Here is a 9,059-nt window from a genome sequence, read left to right as displayed (position 1 = left end):
GCATTAATTATATAAATTTGGTTAAAAAATATTAATCCCTAATTTTTAATTTTTAATTTTATTGTCAAATAATAAAAAATATAATTTTAATTTTAATAATACTTTTTAAATATTTCTAAAATTGTATAATCATCAATATATATATATATATATATATCTCAAAACATTTCTCAAGGATAAAAGAATAATATCAACTTCCTCACCTATCTCATTTTCGTTACATAAAATGGTTCTACGTACTTTAGAATTTACATATAGTTTCGTAAATCATAATGATGCCCTTCGATTTTCAATACCAACAAAAACTAAATATGCGTTAACTTCATCTCATCATGCACTGCATTTGTGTTGCTTGTGCATCGCGTGGGTATCCTGCTAGTCTTTAATTAATATTATTACTTATCTAATTAAATTAGTATATTTTTATTAGTATATTTCCATTAAAGTTATTATTTTTGTCAAATAAGAAAGAAAAATAAAATAATAAAATTTTCTAAAAGCGTTAGAAATACAGAATTAAATTGAGAATCTCATGATTCTTCCTTCATAAAAAATTTAGAAAAAGGCGAGAGAATAGTGCGAAGATAACATGTAAAGTTGAAAGAAAGAAAAAAAAAAGAGAAAAGATAAGTAACTGTTGATTATGTCTGCTGTTAGAGGTGCAGTAGAGATATAGTGGTGACTGATGAGTCCACCCAAAGTTGCTTTCTAATGTAGGAAAAACATACTTCAGTTGGGAGAGCTGCGCTTGTATTGGATAGGACTTACAGAGGTTACGTTCGGCATGCTATAAAGTAGATTTCTTGCAGAGGTTATGCCGTTGGAAAGTCAAATCCGACATGGGGTATTGGATTACGTTGGGAGCAGGTAGAAATCGACGGATGAGCTCATTACCTGCATTAGGAATAAACATGCATCATATTGCTTGCACATATTTTTTGTGAAGTGCATTATCTGTGATTATGTATGTGCTGTACTTATTTTCTGTGTTCTCTAAAGTTTGAGTTGGTTGTGCTTTGTTGATTGTAACACCCTAGCTTTTAGCACCTCATGATCGTACTAAAAGCTCAGGCGTCACGTACCTCTAAACCTTTTTATTCTATACTATCTTTATTTAATATTGAGCCTTCATGAATACGACCGATACTTTAATTAAGAAATCGAAAGGAGACTTTGTTTTAAATCACTTAACTACAAAAATATATATTCACATAGCTTTATATACATAGACTTATTTTAAGATTCTCAAAAATAAATCCTACCCCTCTAAAAACTAAAATAAATGACGAGGGAAAAATAAATTCTAACAACCCAACTCGTGAATATAATCTTCTATGCTCCGGTAGCTCCGCATTAAACCTTCGCACCTGTAGCTGAAAGAGGTGGAAATAAGGGGTAAGAATTGGAGAGTTCTTAGTAGGATCGGGATGTATACTTATATTCATTTTATATATACTTGGTCAGCAATAACAGTCAACAAAATATAATCTAATTCAACAATTATAGAACACATAATTCAAACAATCATTTAGCACATCCACAATCACAAAAAACACACTCACAAACAAATATGCACAAATAAGTATGATGCATGTCTATCCCTAGTGCAGGTAATGAGTTCATCTGTCGGTTTCGACCCGCTCCCGACGTAACTAACAACCTTTGTCTGAGTTTCGTTTCCAGTGCCATAACCTCTGTAAATAACCTCTGTCTTACAGGTGCGACTCTCTTGAGCCGATGTATGCAAACATAACCTCTGAAGCAACCTCAGTCTTACAGGTGAGGCTCTCTCTAGCCAATGTATGTATCGATAACCTATGTAAGCAATCTCTATCTTACAGGTGCGACCATCCCCTGAATTAGCCGATTTATCTCTGGAAGCAAATCTCGGTGGACTCACCACCATATCTCTGCGCGTTTTCAGCAGGTAAACAATCACCTCAGCTCGTTTTCAGTGCCAAACAATATCTCTACTTATCTCCTTTTCTTTTCGTTCTTTCTTTCTTTTCTTTTCTGTTCTCTGCTCTCCTGTGGCAGAGGTTCTTTAGATTCTTTTAATATTTGCTCTATGCTCTTCTGTGACAGAGGTTCTTTAATATTTTTCTTTCCTTTTCTTTTCTTTCTTCTTCTTTTCTTTTCTATCATTCCATAATATAATTTATCTTCGCATTATTCTCTCGCCTTTCCCTAGGTGTCTTATGGAAAAGAATTATAAAGTACTTTAATTAAGTTTGCGTTCTTTTAAATCACGAACTTTTTAACATTCTATTTTCAACTTCAATATTTTATAAAATTATATTTGAATCCTCACTTATTTTCATATTTACAAAAGTAACCTGAACTTTTATAAAATACCAACTTTACCACTGAACTTTACTTATTACCCAAAATACCCGAAAACTTATACAATTGTAAATTATACCTCGATTTTTATATACAAAACAATATTACCCTTCAAAAATAAAATGTAATTACTAATCTTTCTTTTATACTAAAACTGAAATCCTTAACCCTTTTCTTTCAAAATATTACTCGTATTTTAATCCGTTTTCGAGTTTTTCGGTTACCGATTTTTCACAGCTTTTAGTTTAATCTCTTGGCCATCAAACCTTATCAATTTTAATCAATAATTCTCATTCACAACAGCCCTAAAATCATCAAAACAACCCCACCTGGGCTGTTCTGCATGGCCGAACTGCAATTCACAAACAACGATAATAATTTCACAAAATTTCAACGTAAACTTAATCAAACTCCAACAATAATCAATCAAATCAACATTCACATTTAATTATTATAAAGTTACCAAACCCTATCTCCGTACGAAATTAAAATAATTGAAGTTCTGGAAAAGCTTTCTGACCGAACTGCTAAAGAAAAAAAGTCAGAAATCGTCTGTGTCTCTTAGAACTCCAATTGGACGAATTCAAAGGAAAGAGGAGCTATGGCACCATCAACTTCTACCAAACAAAAATAATGCTAATATGTAGAGGAGAATGATACGAACATTTTTATCGAATTATATTTTTTATTAGAATTACGGATCGCAAGAAATCGAAGCTAGAAGCTCAACGACAGTGCCACAGTTTCTTTCTTCCCTCACTCACGGCTTTCTTTCTCTTTTCTTCTTGATGGCTTCGGCCACTTTCTTTTCTTTTTTATTAATAATAATGAATCTAACTAGCTATTCCAACTCTGCTAAAGAGTGATCTTCTATAAGCTTGACTACTTGTATATCTACGAGGATCCAGTCTATATAGTGGCAACCGAGTCTCGAGTACATATGTATGTATTACGTAATCATCCTTTCCAGCATCCGATAAACATTTTGCACTTTGATCCTGATGCACCATATTAATTTTTATTATCGTGGCTTCACCTAGACGTAACTCACCATCTTTTTTTCAAACGGATATGTACACCATCGTCCAACACAACCAGGAGATTTGGTAGTCCCTCAGCCTATACCAGCTGAGGAGTATGTTCCCGCAACTCAACCTAATGGGATCTTCCTTTCGAACTGATTGCATCACTTTCTTCGAAGGCGTAGTCAGGAGATCATTCGGGTCCTTCAGTAGAGGGATTAGAGCAAATGCCAGCGGATGGACCTGTACACGTGGATCAGTGCTGTGATAGTGGTACCTGAGATTTCTATGAGATCATAGAGATATCTGATGATGACAAAGAGAACCCTGAGGAGTATCTGGAGGTGGTGGAGATTTCGTCTTTTGACAGAGATGCTTGACTACAGACAGTTTGGGATTCGGTAGCTCATTTTGATGGCGCTTCAGCTTAGCTTCAGTAATTTGGATTTAGACTCTCACTTTTGGTTCGACCCACAGAGAGATTAGTATTTTGTTAGATTTGCTAGGCTAGTTCAAGTGCCAGACTAGGGGTTTCCTCTATGGGCGAGGCCGCAGAGTGTCAAATGTTTATATGTGTATATTTTGGACAAAGAATGTATTAACTGATTTCTTTTTTATGACGTCTCTGTATGTATATACATGATGTATATTATTGTGACTACTTTACTTATTCATGTACTTCTGTACTGTTGTGTGTATATGTTGAATTAGTTTTTCAGATCCTTTTAAATAAAGAAATAGTTTTTTTTTTTTAAATTGATTACGCGGTAGTAAGATTATAGGCTTACTTTTAAATAATAGTTATATCTAAAAAGTAAGTTAGTAATAGTGTAATACTCAGTTTCTGATATAATCATGCCGTATTGAAAATTGGGTCGTTACATTGTTTAGTGCTAATGCGTTAATTTTAGAACAATTGCCTTTTTTTTTAACCCTTCTGAATTTGAGAAAAGTAAGAAACTCAATTTTCAGAAGGATTTGTCATAGCTTTTACTTCTATGATATACATTGTCGCAATTTTTTGGAGCTTTGTTTTAAACTTAATTTTATTAATACAAGCTTATCCTGCACACCAATGTATTATGCTAAAATTTTGGGCATTTTTTTGCTGATTTAGTAAAAAGAGCAGCAGATAATACTGTAAAAATATATTCATATATCATATCAATATTATGGTTTACAATCTTAAGAACATTGGAGTAAATCTAATTGTGAGTTTTATAGTATTTTTAGTCACGTTTCTATTATAGCTACATGCAATAAGGAGGAGATTATATTTTTAAGGTGTTAGTTTTAACAAAGATAGCATGCTGTAAGTGTGTAAATATACATAACTGTAATTTACTAGGATAGCATACTATAAGTACCATTAGCTTCAGTGCTTAATCTTTTAAATTTAATAGCTTCAAATTGTATATTATTTATCCTATGTCATACCTAAACAATTATGAAAAAATATAAGTGTTAATTTCACAATTTTTTAAAAAAAAAAAGTCTAGTCTGATCTTTCTTCTCTCTTTGTTGTTCCTTTTTTATTTGTTTCTCTTTTTTTTTTTTTTGGTTTTTCACGATATTCCCCAATCTGACAGACCAAGAACTAATCCGCTGCGGTACTGAGCTCCATTTAAGGGTTTACCGATTTCTCCTCATTTTTTAATTAAGATACAATAAAGTCTAATTTAGTTTTACGAATCCAACTGGTTATTGAGAACAATCACCACATAATAGTAGTCCAAATTTTTTTATGTTGCAAAAATAGTTAGGAAGAAGACGTGAAACTTAAACAATGAACTAATAGAGGCCCAATAAGACATATTCGAACTTCTGGACCTATTTTCTGTCCAATACAAAAATGGTTAAAAGCCCAATGCATGATTAAAAAGAAGTGAATTTACTTTTCAGATGATTCATTCTTTTTAAAAAATGTATTTCGAGTTCAAAATTGGCCTATTGGATTGATGAAAATAGTTTTTATGATTATTTCCATTTTTTGTCTTTAGATTTTTATAGAAAAAAATTATACATTGTTTTTTAAATAAAACTTTAAAAACAAAAATACTAGGAATAGNTATATAGAAATTAACGACTTATAAATATTTGTCAACTGAAAATAGTAAAATAAAAGTTAGACACAGAATTCTAACTTAAATAATGGGAAGTTAAGGGTAATGAGACATAGCATCTAGGGGTGTTCAAATCCAAACCGATCCAAATTAAACCGCTCATTCAATCCAATTCAAACCAAAAACCGATTAAAACCGCACTAATTCGGATTTGATTGGATTCTATTTTTTGCAAACCGCTGGATTGGATCGGATTTCGAATCTACTTTTCATAACCAATCCAATCCAATCCAAACCGCACAATGTGCTATAATATTATTATTTTATTATTATATTTACAATTATATTTATAACATATTCAATTTGTTATACATTTTTCTATTATTCATGTATTATTATTATTTAATAAATATTTTATGTTTAAAATATTATTTATTTATTTATTTTAACTAACTTATAATTTTATTTCTATTGTTATGTTATCGTTGGCTATTTAAGATATGTTAAGACTTGTTATGTCATTGTTGATTATTTAAAATTTGATGTTAAGACTTGTTATATGTATCTAATTTTTTTATTTAAAAAACCGCAAATCCAAACCGATCCAAACTGCTTGTAATCGGATCGGATCGGATCGGATTTTCAAAAAAAGTTTATCCAATCCAAACCGCACCGCACATAAATTAAACGTTCGGATTGGATGACTTTTTCCCTTAAAACCGAACCAAACCGCACCGCGAACACCCCTATTAGCATCTATAAAAGACAGTGTTAATGCAAGTTAAAAGGATTTACCAATAACTAGGTTGTGGTGAAAATTCACATATAAATGAAAAATAAAAAAATAAAAATTACATTTTATAAAATTACTTATGAGAAACTTTTACCAATGAAAATATATTTTACATGTAATTACATTTTACAACATGTCGACGACTTCACTAATTTTATAAAATGGTAATTTGAGTGTTTTAGTGAAAAATAATCACTGCCTTTCCTAGTAATATATGTTGATAAATGGCATATATTTGGAGATATGTTATATTTTCAGAGAATTTCTTCATGTTTCTTCCATATAACGTCATGCAATGATCAGCTGTATTACATAAATAAGTATACTTATAATTATGTTAGTATTAAAATAAAAATAAAAAAACAAAATATATTTTTTGTTTTTAAAATTTGATAAAAATTTTAAAAATTTTCTTAAGTTTTATGTTGTTTTAATTTTGTCCCAAAATTTTTTGATTGCATGAAATATATACTTAACAGCTAATTTTTCAAAAAAAAAATTTACAGCTTTAGGTCATTTATTTATATCCAATCCTAATTTTCATAAAATTAGCAAATAAATTCTTGTTTGCTCTAATATATATTCACAACATACTGCTCTAATAAATAAATATGAATATAAATGGTTAAAATCAAGATTGTCAAATTGCATTATTAATTAAGAAAAAAATTAGTAAACTTCATGTATTTGTTACAACAGAAAACTACTAACAAAATTAATCTATGAAACTAATAAAAATCTTGAGTAGATTTAAAGTTGAAAAAAGATAAAATAAGAGTTAAATTATCATTAAATTTGTAGTTTTTATCATGTTTGATTATTATTTTAATTTAAGGATTAAGAAATTTTTACTTCTTTATCTTATCGAGTTCTTTATTTTAGAGGGACTTAATCTTATGTAATCTAGAACTAATAATTGATTTCTTAACAGTTGAACTCATAATATATAATACGCTTCATCATCGTCGAATTAAGTTATTGGTGCATAAATCTACATAAAGTAGTAGTGCTCATGGTTCACCAATTTAAAAATAATTTTTTTGAACAAATTTTAAGTAACTTTGAGCTAATATTATTGTAGATTAATTAAACAGAAAAAGCCAACGTGTTTCGTTTAGATCTTGTGATGTGTTCTATTTTTTTTTTAAATTCACCAAAAAAAACACATTAAAAACCATCACTATTCCCCTGAAAATGAAAGCTCATATATGCTTTAATTTATTTCACAAACACCGTTACAAACTGAAAAGTAACACGCTTACAGTACTAGCTAGCTAGTAACACAAAAACATAGATGGAAATTGGGATGGATGATATAGCTAGCATTATTACTCCTAGCTAGTAACACACATAATAATATAGGAAACATTTTAAGTACACTGAGAAATACTGGTACACCAATCATTTTAACTGTTGATTTCAATTAATATATATTATATATATTTTTTATAATTCAAATCAACGGTTAAAATAATTAGAGTACCTATATTTCTAGTACACTTGAAATGTTTCCAATAATATAAACATTACATACTACTCTCTATTTAGAGATGAGAAGGAGGACGACGAAGTGGAGGTGGAGTTTTTATATATCTTTGCGGATCACTTCCAACATGTGCTCCTTTTGTTCCTCTATATCCTCTCTCATCACTTTCATCTGCATGTAATAGTGATACATACATTCAGCTTGTCGTTCACAACTTTTTTATTTTGACATATTTATTTTTAGATTATATTATGTATATACCAAAATCAGTTATTAGTATAAAATATATGTTAGAATATACATACACATTAAAAATAAATTAAACTATACATGTATTTATATACAAATATATTGGTGATTAATTTTATTAGCTGATTTTCAGCTATAAATATTAGGAAAAAAAAGATGACAAATCATTTCATTCTATTTTTATGTCAGTACTGCATATTAGCCAATTAATTAGAAATTTTATCTTTTATAATTTTAAAAAAATTGATCTTCAGCGATATTATTTTTAGGAAAAAATTAAGGATTTATTAATTTTTTAAAACACAAAAAACTAATTCATTTTATATTCTAAACGAATCAAAGCGTAACTTATCAAATTTTTTTAAGAACTAATATGTATCATAATAAAAATTAACAAAGAGTACTCTATCTTACCTTTGATGAGTTGAACCTCTGGAACTGCTAAAGTAGTTGAAGAGAGTAGAGAGGCCATGGAAGCCAAAAGTAAGAATGCAATAAAAATGACCTTCATGCTGTGATCATATATCATTGTATCCCAAGGTGCTGTGTATTTATATTGCCCTTAAAATGTGTATGACGTATTTTTCAATTTAATGCTTGTTTGGTCTCATTAAGTTGTTTAAAAAATATCTTTTTTCAATAAAAAAAGATTTTTTTTTATTATTTTTTATCGTGTTTGGTAAATTTTTAATAATAAAAATAAAAGTACTAAAAAAATATAAAAAAAAATATTTTTTTAAAAAATTATAACAATTTATATCTTTTTTAAAAAAAATTATAAAAAACATATTTTCATGTAAAAAATAAACAAAAAATACTTTTATATTGTTATACTTAAACATAATTGATAAATAAAAAAATCTTTTTGCATTCTATATGCAAATATAAAATTACTTTTACTTTTCCATAAGATCTTTTAAAAAAAGATAACTCAAAAAAAAATCTTTATAATTATATGAAAATCAGCATTTAATAAATAATTATACTAATTGTTAATTATTTTAATTATCAATTATTCCAAATATACTAATTATCAACCATTCTAATTGACAATAATTATAATATAATTGTCAATCATACATAATTAGTATTTAAATAATATT

At 28.7% G+C, this 9,059-nt stretch overlaps 1 long non-coding RNA gene across 1 annotated transcript; it reads right to left on the bottom strand.

The window, feature by feature from the left end:
* LOC107635508 lies at positions 7,403–8,642 on the bottom strand. The gene is made up of 2 exons (XR_001619269.2): positions 8,371–8,642; positions 7,403–7,878 (listed from the first exon to the last, which is right to left on the bottom strand). It is a non-coding gene; the product is annotated as an uncharacterized LOC107635508 (long non-coding RNA).

Source organism: Arachis ipaensis, chromosome B04, assembly GCF_000816755.2.
Source record: "Arachis ipaensis cultivar K30076 chromosome B04, Araip1.1, whole genome shotgun sequence".
Taxonomy (NCBI): domain Eukaryota; kingdom Viridiplantae; phylum Streptophyta; class Magnoliopsida; order Fabales; family Fabaceae; genus Arachis; species Arachis ipaensis.
Note: the sequence above shows the minus strand (reverse complement) of the source record. Positions and strands in the feature narration are given on the sequence as shown.